Source organism: Thamnophis elegans, chromosome 4 (genome assembly GCF_009769535.1).
Source record: "Thamnophis elegans isolate rThaEle1 chromosome 4, rThaEle1.pri, whole genome shotgun sequence".
In the NCBI taxonomy this organism is placed as follows: Eukaryota; Metazoa; Chordata; class Lepidosauria; order Squamata; family Colubridae; genus Thamnophis; species Thamnophis elegans.
This window is the reverse complement of record NC_045544.1, coordinates 135,579,243-135,589,595: the sequence shown is the minus strand read 5'-3', so window position 1 is coordinate 135,589,595 and position 10,353 is coordinate 135,579,243.

Sequence of the window (10,353 nt, the reverse complement as noted above, 5' to 3'; positions counted from 1 at the left end):
GTGATTGACTTAACTTGACTTAAGACTGGGGCCAAACTCACTTAAGAACTGTTTTGCATAGCAACGGAAATTGTGGTCCAAGGTTGAGGACTATCTGTTTAGGATCTCCTGCTTGGGGAAGGGGTTGGAGTTGGACTAGATGACGGTGAAGGAAAGATAAAGTTTTTCTTGATCTGCCTGTTTTTCCATCCAAAAGATCCGTCATGCATTCCAGCCGCCATCTTCATGGGTTTTTTTGACCGCTTCCTGTTCTGGGTTCCTCACTATCAACCTTACTTCCTCCTATTTTTTTGTATTTGGGACATCTACTTCTGCTAAGGAAGATGCTCTAGTAATCTTCTGATTCCCCATTTTTATAAATGGGGAATCATCTTCAGTGTATTTCCATGGCTCCCACTAGGTGCCCTTCAATCACACTGGACTATAATTCCCATTGACCCTGATCGGCACAGGAGACGAAAAAGGGCTAGAAAAACATGTCAAAAATTCAGCTTTTGTGACGCTCAACCCTCTGTGTTAGTTGCAGATGATTCTCTCTAAAAAGTCAGAAGCAGTTGAACCAAACCCAACTCTGAAGCTGGCCTGACCGAGGCCATCTTGAAGGTTTCGGCATTGTCACAATGATGCTGAAGGATAGGGAGGGGGGCAGAATAGAGAGAGCTGAGTTTTTTCTAGCCAAAACAAAATAGTTTCCCCTGAGAACCAAGGATACAGAATAACAGTTGGAGGGGACCTTGGAGGTCTTCTAGTCCAACCCCCTGCTTAGGCAGGAAATCCTACACCATTTCAGACAAATGGTAATCTCTTTTTAAAAACTTCCAGCGTTGGAGCTTTTACAACTTCTGGAGGCAAGTTGTTCCACTGATTAATTGTTCTAACTGTCGGGAAATTTATCCTTAGTTCTAGGTTGCTTCTCTCCTTGATTAGTTTCCATCCGTTGCTTCTTGTTCTACACTCAGGTGCCTTGGAGAATAGTTTGACTCCCTCTTCTTTGTGGCAACCCCTGAGATATTGGAATACTGCTATCATGTCTCCCCTAGTCCTTCTTTCTATTAAACTAGACATACCCAGTTCCTGCAACCGTTCTTCATATGTTTTAGCCTCCAGTCCCCTAATCCTCTTTGTTGCTCTTCTCTGCACTCTTTCTAGAGTCTCCACATCTTTTCTACATCGTGGCGACCAAAACTGGATGCTGTATTCCAAGTGTGGCCTTACCAAGGCCTTATAAAGTGGTATTAACCCTTCACATGATCTTGATTCTCTCCCTCTGTTTAGGCAGCCTAGGATGGTGTTGGCTTTTTGGGCAGCTGCTGCACACGGTTGGCTCATGCGAGTTTGGATACCCCAAAAAAATCCTCCCCCCCAAAAAAAAACCAGGTAGAAGGAAAGGTTAAGAAGGATGAAGGGAAAGTCCCTTTGGAGAAGGGAAATGGGTATTGCAATATTATCATGAAGTCAGACCAAAAGTTGATATTCACCCATGCTTCTAGTCCTCATTAAAGGCCTCCTTCCCCCACCCCCTCTTGCTACCACCTTCAACTGCCTGCAAGTTGTCCTTCATCTTTTCGGTGACTCATAACAGGCTTCAGATAACACTCGTCTGCCCTGTGCTCTTAATTCTTATTTATCGCTCCGGATCCTTTGCATAAAAACCTCCGGTTCTCGCCTCCTACCCTCTCTTCCTGTTACTCACTCCCTCTTACAACCTCTCCCTTTCTCTTACACAACTTCCTCCCACCCGCCTTTAATTTTTTTTCCCCTTCCTAGAAGAGTGGGGTGGGGAGAAATTGCCCAAGAAAGCAAATTCTGCCTGGGGTGAAGGAACAGGAAGGAAAGGAAATTTTTTAAAAGGCAGGTTTTTTATGCAAACAGCCAGGGATGGAATAGAGAATCCCTCAACCAGACTCAAATAAACACGGTCTGTGCTTGTAATTTTACGTGAAAATTCTCAGCTAGATTTGACCGCAGCGATGCAGCTTCATCCTTTGCACCAAATCAGGGTCAGCGTTATTGTGGTTTGTCCAATAAACCCAGATTCGGTTGCTTTCGTGGTACGGAGACAATAACTTGGTCCTTAACATCAATAAGAAGTCCAAGGAGATTATAGTGGACTACAGAAGGAATAGATCAGACATCCAGCCCTTGCTTATCAATGAAGGCCGAGTGGAGCAAGTGGACAGTTTTAAGTTTCTGGGTGTTGTCCTCAAAGAGGACCTGGCCTGGGTGCTCACATTGCAGCCCTGGTCAAAAGGGCCCAGCAGAGATTATACGACCTGAGACTTTTCAGGAAACTACAACTGAATGGGAAACTGCTGGTGACCTTCTACCGTTGCAACATAGAGTGTATTTCAACCTGCTGCACCTGTGTCTGGTTTGCCAATTGCATGGTGGCAGATAGGACAGTGCTCCAGAGGGTCAACGTCATTGCCTAGAGGATTGTGGGTTGCCCTCTGCCCTCCTTAGAAGAGCTTGATAGCTCCCGCTGCCTTAAGAAAGTTTGAAACATTCTTAAAGATCCATCTCATCCTTTTTTTTTTTTGAACTATTACCATCTGGCAGACAGTACAGGGCAATAAAAAACAAGGACAAATAGGCTGAAAAACAGCTTCTATCCCAGAGTAGTAACTATATTGAATTCTATGGTATAGTCCAGTGATGGTTAACCTTTTTTGGATCGCGTGCCAAAAGTGGGGGGCGGAGCGCAGGGGGGTCATGCACAGGCATGCCGACACCCATAATGCTATGCGCATAACCCCCCTGCACATATGCACATGACCCCTCCCTGCCCCACATGCATGCGTGCGTGACCAGCTTTTGGCACACTTTTTTTGCCCTCCCCCAAGCTCCAGAAGCTTTTTAGGAACCTGGGGAGGGCGAAAACAGCCTCCCCTGCCCCACTGGAGGCCGTCCGTAGGCTTCAGGAGCTTCCCTGAAGGCTCCGGAGGGCAAAAAATGGCCCTACAGACAAATCGGAAGTCACTGTTTCCGAACTTCCGGTTTGCTCGTAGGGCTGTTTTTTTTTTTTTTTTTTGCCTTCCGGAAGGTGAAAAATGGCCTTAAAAGATGGCCAAAGTCAGCTGGCAAGTGCGCGCATGTGCGCTGGAACTGACAGGGCAACGCCTTGCAAATGGCTCGCGTGCATACGCTCGCCATCATCATATAGTGCAATCTTAATGCAATATCAGGGGTTTTCAATTTCAATTATACATCATGTAAAGGATGTGTGTTTGTGTTTTTATTTTTATAGTTATAATGTACACTGAAGGTGGCATTTAATTTCGTTGTATGATGTGCAATGATTATAAAGTAAACTAAGCTAAATTAGCTGGGTTCACCTGTATTAAACCATCAATAGATCTTACAAATGATAGTGGCTGGCTGAAGGCCCCGTCCTATTACAACTTTTCATTTAGTAACCGTTCAAAGTTACAACGGCACTAAACAGCCACTTATGGCCGTTTCTCAGAGTTATGACCATTGAAGCATGCAGATGGTCACATGATGCCAGATACTTGGCAACTGGCGTGCATTTCCCATGGTTGCCGTGTTCCAGGATCACGCAAGCATCTTTTGCGACTTTCTGACAAGCAAACGGACAGCGGCAGTGATTCATCTTGCCAACAACTTTGGCAAGGAAGATTATAAAGTGGGACAAGAACTCACTTAACAGCTGTGTTGCATAGCAACAGGATTTTGGGCCCGAATTGTGTCCGTAAATTGTGGAACTACTTATATGGTTAACTGGCCAAGTATTTTGACTGCTAGGTGTATTTATTGTTTCTAATGATTTAAAATGTTTTTATTGTTTTAAAATGTTTTTTTTTAAATTGAAGTATATGTCTATTTAATAATAAGCCACCCTGGGTCATGGGTTGAGATAGACCGCTAAAAAAAAATTCGAATAAATAAATATGCGAATCCCGAATTAAAACTATCGCATCATTGTTCGTGCTGAATCCAGATTTCCTGCCCCAAAAAACCCTTTTAGTGGCGTGACCAGCAAACTCACCACGACCTGTTATTAACAAATGAGGTGAGTTAATTGTTAACTGGTAATGAGAAACCGTCTCATCACTTAATGACACAGCCTCTGCTTTGCATTTGAAAGGTGCCAGGTTTTGCATACAAGGTCTACAGATGGTTTCCTGAGAACGGAAGATGGAGCGATAGTTGGTTTCAATGAGATTGCCACCTCTTTCGCAATGCCAATTATTCAAACTTGACTTTCAGGCCAGAAAACCTGGCTTGTTCCTGAACTTGGAGACCTCATGTCTCCGAGTGAAGAGAGGCTTTCTTCCTGAGATTGGGTTCCAGGTGGACATCCTCTTGGGAAAGAGTCAACGTTCCTTCAGATCTGACAATCCTACATTCCCCTCTGCCCCCACATTCTGGACAGAGAGGGCCACTGGTTTGAAAGATGGGTCAAAGAGGCCATATATGTCTTCAGTTTTGGTCGCCACGATGTAAAGAAGATGATGAGACTCTACGAAGAGTGCAGAGAACAAAGAGGATTTGGGGACTGGAGGCTAAAACGTATGACGAACGGTTGCAGGAACTGGGCATGGCTAGTCTAGTGAAGAGAAGGACCAGGGGAGACATGATAGCAGTCTTCCGATATCTCAGGGGCTGCCCCAAAGAAGAGGGAGTCAAGCAGTAGTGAAATTCAATTTTGTGGGTGTGGCTTGGCAGATGTGGTGTGTTGTGGCTTGGTGGGCGTGGCAGGGGAAGGATACTGCAAAATGTCCATTCCCACCCCACTCCGGAGCCAGCCAGCGGTGGCATTCGCCAGTTCTCTGAACTACTCAAAATTTCCGCTACCGGTTCTCCAGAACCTGCTGGATTTCATCTCTGGAGTCAAACTATTTTCCAAAGCACCTGAAGGCAGGACAAGAAGCAATGGGTAGAAACTAATCAAGAGAAGTAACTTAGAACTAAGGAGAAATTCCCTGACAGTGAGAACAATTAATCAGTGGAACAACTTGCCTCCAGAAGTTGTGAATGCTCCAACACTGGAAGTTTTTAAAAAGAGATTAGTTAACCATTTGCAGGGTTTCCTGCCTAAGCAGGGGGTTGGACTAGAAGACCTCCAAGGTCCCTTCCAACTCTATCATTCTATTCTTTTCTATAACTGAACATCCCCCCTCCCTCAACAGAGGGGGAGAGATAGGACACCACCTATCTGCTGTTTACAACTCAGTCCTTTGGGCAGTTCCAAGAAGGCCCCACACCCTTTTGCGCTCTGATTCAATAGGGTTAAACCCCCAAGTGACCTGAAGGGCCGACTAGATGATTTGCAAAGATTATAAATCCTTCCCGTTCCCTTCCAGTCAGTTAGAACTGAAGAAGCTCCTTGGATGAGGAGTGAAACAATTTCAAAGAAACAAGAAGTGGTGGCCCGAGCACTCTACCAGCGAACGGGCTCCCCAAGCTCCGTTTTGGCTGCACCGGCTTCCTGCAACCCTCTGCCAGCGAAATTTTTTGCTCAATTTGAACCCCCCACCCCAGGAGCACTCTATAAGCCTCCTAAAGGCTATGCATTAATTTTTTTTGACAAAAAATGGGCCAGTTTTCATGAAAAAGGGGGCATTTTTTGCTCATTTCTGAGGGGGGGAGCACCCCCCTAGGGGCACTCTGCAAGTCCCCTAAAGGCTATTCATGCCTTTTTTGGGGGGGGAAAAACGGGCCCATTTTCGGGAGGTTTGCAGAGTGCAAAAACTGCCTCTTCAAAACCTTGGTGCGTCTTATACTCTGGTGCGTCTTATACTCTGGTGCGTCTTATACTCTGGTGCGTCTTATACTCTGAAAAATATGGTAAGTACCCCGTGGGCCGGATCCGGACCGTGGGCCTTGAGTTTCATGCTCCTGCTTTAAAAGGATGCAAATGACAAGCTATAAGCATAAGTCCTTCCATTCTCCACCCTCCAGTCAGAGCTGAAGAAGCTTCTTGGAGGAGAAGGGAAACGTCTTCAAAGAAAAAAAAAACACAAGAAAATCCAGTTGCCTCCTGAAAAAGCCCCTTTGGGAGAACCACAACCTGGATGACTGAGAATCTCAATGGACTTTTAGTTGCTGGACAGCTTCGTCTTTGAGATCACTTTAAGCACCAGGCAAGGCATGACGGGGAGAAACCGAGGAGGGAAAACTTCGGGAGGACATCCGTGCAGAGACATGCTCAGGAAGCTGTTGATCTTTCAGAGCTAACACCACCGAAAGGCACTTTGAAAGCAAGTCATCTAACAGGGCAAAGGTCCTTCAGTTGCGTGTAAGATAAGCGAGAACACAAAAGCCGGCCTAACCATGTGTCAACTCAAGGCTTACACATTTGTTTAGATTGCGCTGAGCCTTTCTCTTTTCTAAACTCCCTTTCTCCCTCTCCTTGTTCCTTTAAGGCAGGGCTGTCCAAACTTGGGAACTTTTAAGACTTGTGGACTTCAACTCCCAGAATTCCCCAGCCAGGAATTCGGGGAGTCAAAGTTCACAAGTCTTAAAAGTTCCCAAGTTTGGACACCTTCTGCTTTAGGGTTTAAGTCCTCTGGCACTTAAGCCATTTGTGAAAGGTTGCGAGCAGTGGTGGGTTTCCAATTTTTGTTTTTTTTTACCACCAGTTCGGGCGCGCTCTTGCATGCGCAGAAGCGTCTCCGTCCACCCGCCGACACCGTTACCAGTTGGCCCCACGTTACAGCTTTTCTTCCCAGAGTTGCTAAATGAATCAGCGCAGTTGTGAAGTTAGCAGCACGGTTACTTCGGTGGTTAAGTGATTGACTTCCCCATTTCTGGTCAGAAGGTCCAGCAAAAGGGGATCACATGAACTTGGGACACTGCAACTGTCATAAATAGGAGTTGACGTGAGTCTGAATTTTGAACACATGACCATGGGGAGGCTGCATCGGTCGTAAGTGTGAACAATGGTCATCCATCCCTTTTTCCCCCCGGTGCCGTGGTAACTTCGCCCCCTGAACAAATTGTTGTAACAAGGATCTTATTTTTGAAGGGAGCACCCAGAACGGGGCTCACAACGAAGTGCGATTTGACAATCTGGAAAAATTGGGAAGGATGGAAGATTCCTGCCTACGTGCAAGGAAGTAATAAAACTCAGCCAGGTTGGACTTTACCTCCTTCGATGGTTTTCCCAGTCCTGCCTTTATTGTTCTTGAGGATTATTTGCAGCAATTTCCTCCTTTCCTTTCTTCTGCTCCCACCAACCTGACAAGCGGGTGTTATCGCAAGGTGCTAATCACCTTTCTGTGGAAACCATGGGGCGCAATGCCAAGCAGGAAGCTCTGAATGTTTGCCGAGTCGGCATCAATATTCAGGGTTTTTTTTAACTCCTTCCCCCTTTTACTATTTTTATTAAAAACTTAAGGTGGTGAACATACCTAATACTAATACAATACCCACTCAGCTTTCATTCCTAAAGTGGGATTAGAACTCAGAATCTCCTGATGATTGGCCCAAGGTCACCCAATCAGCTTTCATTCCTAAAGTGGGATTATAACTTGGAATCTCCTGGTGATTGGCCCAAGGTCACCCAATCAGCTTTCATTTCTAAAGTGGGATTATAACTCGGAATCTCCTGGTGATTGGCCCAAGGTTACCCAATCAACATTCATCCTAAAGTGGGATTAGAACTCAGAATCTCTTGATGATTGGCCCAAGGTCACCCAACCTGCTTTCAATCCTAATCCAGGACTAAAACTCATGGTCTCCTAGTTTCTAGCATGGTGCCCCCGTCAATGGACCGAAACGTCTCTCCGTTCCCCCCTTAGGCAGCTTTTAAAATTTCATTCTCAAGTCAGCAGAGAAATAAATTCAGGTTTCCCACAAGTCTCTAACCATTGAGCCCAGGGGTCAGCTACCTCTGGTCCGAGTATGAAAGTTGGTTGGTTGCGTAAAGGGAAAATCTGAAAATGGAAGAAGAGGCTGCTGATGTGCGCTGGGAGAGTTTCAAAACACGTTAAAATGAAACCTTTTTGGGTCTCTTCGTAAGCAACTGCCTTTCTCCAGTTTCGCATCGCTATTTCTTTTCCTTGGCTCCCTGGACTGAGTCGGGACTGAGATTGCAAAAGGCGCTTTGTACACCGAGAACCGGTTCGTTTCTAACTCGAGTAACCGAGTTCTCAAGTTGGAAGAGGCCTTGAGGTCCTCAAGACTAACCCTGTTCAGTGCACAAACGCCAAATGCAGGGTCCACTCGCTCTCTGCTGGGAGACTTCCAGAGAAGTATAATTTAGCCCTTTTTAGGGTCCCTGGTTCTACTGGTATTTGAGGGGCTGCCACAGAGAAGAGTGGGAGGTTGACTTATAGCACTTAGAACAAACTTATATGCCGCTTCACAGCCCTCTCTAAGCGGTTTACAGAGTCAGCATATGGTCCCCAGCAATCTGGGTCCTCATTTAGCCACCTCGGAAGATGGAAACCTTGAGCCGGTCAGGATCGAACTCCTGGCAGTGGGCAGAGTTAGACTGCAATAGCAATAGCACTTAGACATATATATCATTTTACAGTGCTTTACAGCCCTCCCTAAATGGTTTAGAGTCAGCATATTGCCCCCAACAATCTGGGTCCTCATTTTACCCACCTTGGAAGGAGGGAAGGCCGAGTCAACCTTGAGCCTGATGAGATTTGAACTGCCGAACTGCAGCTAGCAGTCAGCTGAAGTAGCCTGCAGTACTGCACTCTAACCACTGCGCCACCTCGGCTCTTATTCCCCAAAGCATCAGAGGGCAGGACAAGGAAGAAGCAACGGCTGGAAGCTTATCAAAGTGAGAACCAACCCAGAACGAAGAAGAAAATTCCTGACAGTGAAAACAATTTTGCAATAGTGGGGACGATTAATCAGTGGAAAAGTTTCCCTCCAGAAGTTGTGGGTGCTCCATCACTGGAGCTTTTTGAAACGTAAGACGGGACAACCTTCGGACTGGGTTGGTCGAAGGTCTCTTGCCTTAAGACAGAATCAGAATACTTTGGAAATAAGTACTTCGTTACAACAAATGTGCAATTTATTTTGTTTTATTTGATCCACCAGCAAAGGCATTTTTATTTGCATGATTATAAAGTTGTACATATCCTCTTACATTTTTGCAGAGTAACCCAGAAGCCTCCTCCTCCTTCTTCTTCTTCCCATGTATTCTGGCATTTCATTGGAAAGAGGCACATCGACCGGCATAGAAAAGCAGTAAAACACAACACTCACAGGGAAAACTATCTCTATACATACAAATTTTAGCTATCCACAAACTTCTAATTGTTCCAAGGTTGATTAAGTGAATCATTTTCTAAAGGTGGCTATACTCTAAATCATCACTTCTGTACTTTTTAAAGTATAAGGGGGGGGGGGGGCGTTGATAAAATTGGAAAAATGAAGATTGATAGCTAATAATAAAAATTATTAGCTAGTCCTCTTCCTTTTCTCCCATCCATCATCCACAGCCAGCAAGGCATTTGTAGGACCATAAGCCAAGGTGCTAAACACTGACTTCCAGCAGTCTGGAAGAAAATGCAAACCATTCAGAAGTCCCAGTATCTATTCTGCTAAGTATTCTGTTAAAAGTAAAGATAAGGTTCCCTTCGCACATATGTGCTAGTCGTTCCCGACTCTAGGGGGCGGTGCTCATTTCTGTTTCAAAGCCGAAGACCCAGCGCTGTCCGAAGACGTCTCCGTGGTCATGTGGCCGGCATGATTCAACACCGAAGGCGCACGGAAGGCTGTTCCCTTCCCACCAAAGGTGGTTCCTATTTTTCTACTTGCATTTTTTACGTGCTTTCGAACTGCTAAGTTGGCAGAAGCTGGGACAAGTCACGGGAGCTCACTCCGTTACGCGGCGCTAGGGATTCGAACTGCCGAACTTTCTGATCGACAAGCTCAGCGTCTTAGAGGCCGTTAATGAAAAATCTTTTATGGGCTACAGATACTTCAGCATTTAACAAAAATGAAAATATCTTACATGTCAGGAACTGACAGTTCAAGGCAATCCAGGCAGAATAAAGAAAAAGTGAGCAAACTTGAGAATGGAAGAAGTTTTAAATTTGGGGACTATGGCATGTACTTATACTGTCATGGACGACCACGAAATGCCATATCTTTTCTATTGTTTCATCTGGAAGACCCTACATCCGGGATGGCGAATCTATAGCACGCATGTCATACGTGGCACGAAGAGCTCTCTCTGTGGGCACGCACGCCGTTGCCAGCTGATCTTCTGGTTGCTCAGCTGGTCTTTGTGGGTGCCGGAGCACCGGAAAACACCCCAAAACCAGCTCCCAAAACGGCCAAAAAAAGCCAGACCATGCACGCGTGTTCCACTTTGTTCACGGTGCCGAAAAGGTTCACCATCACTCCCCTACATGACTCAGA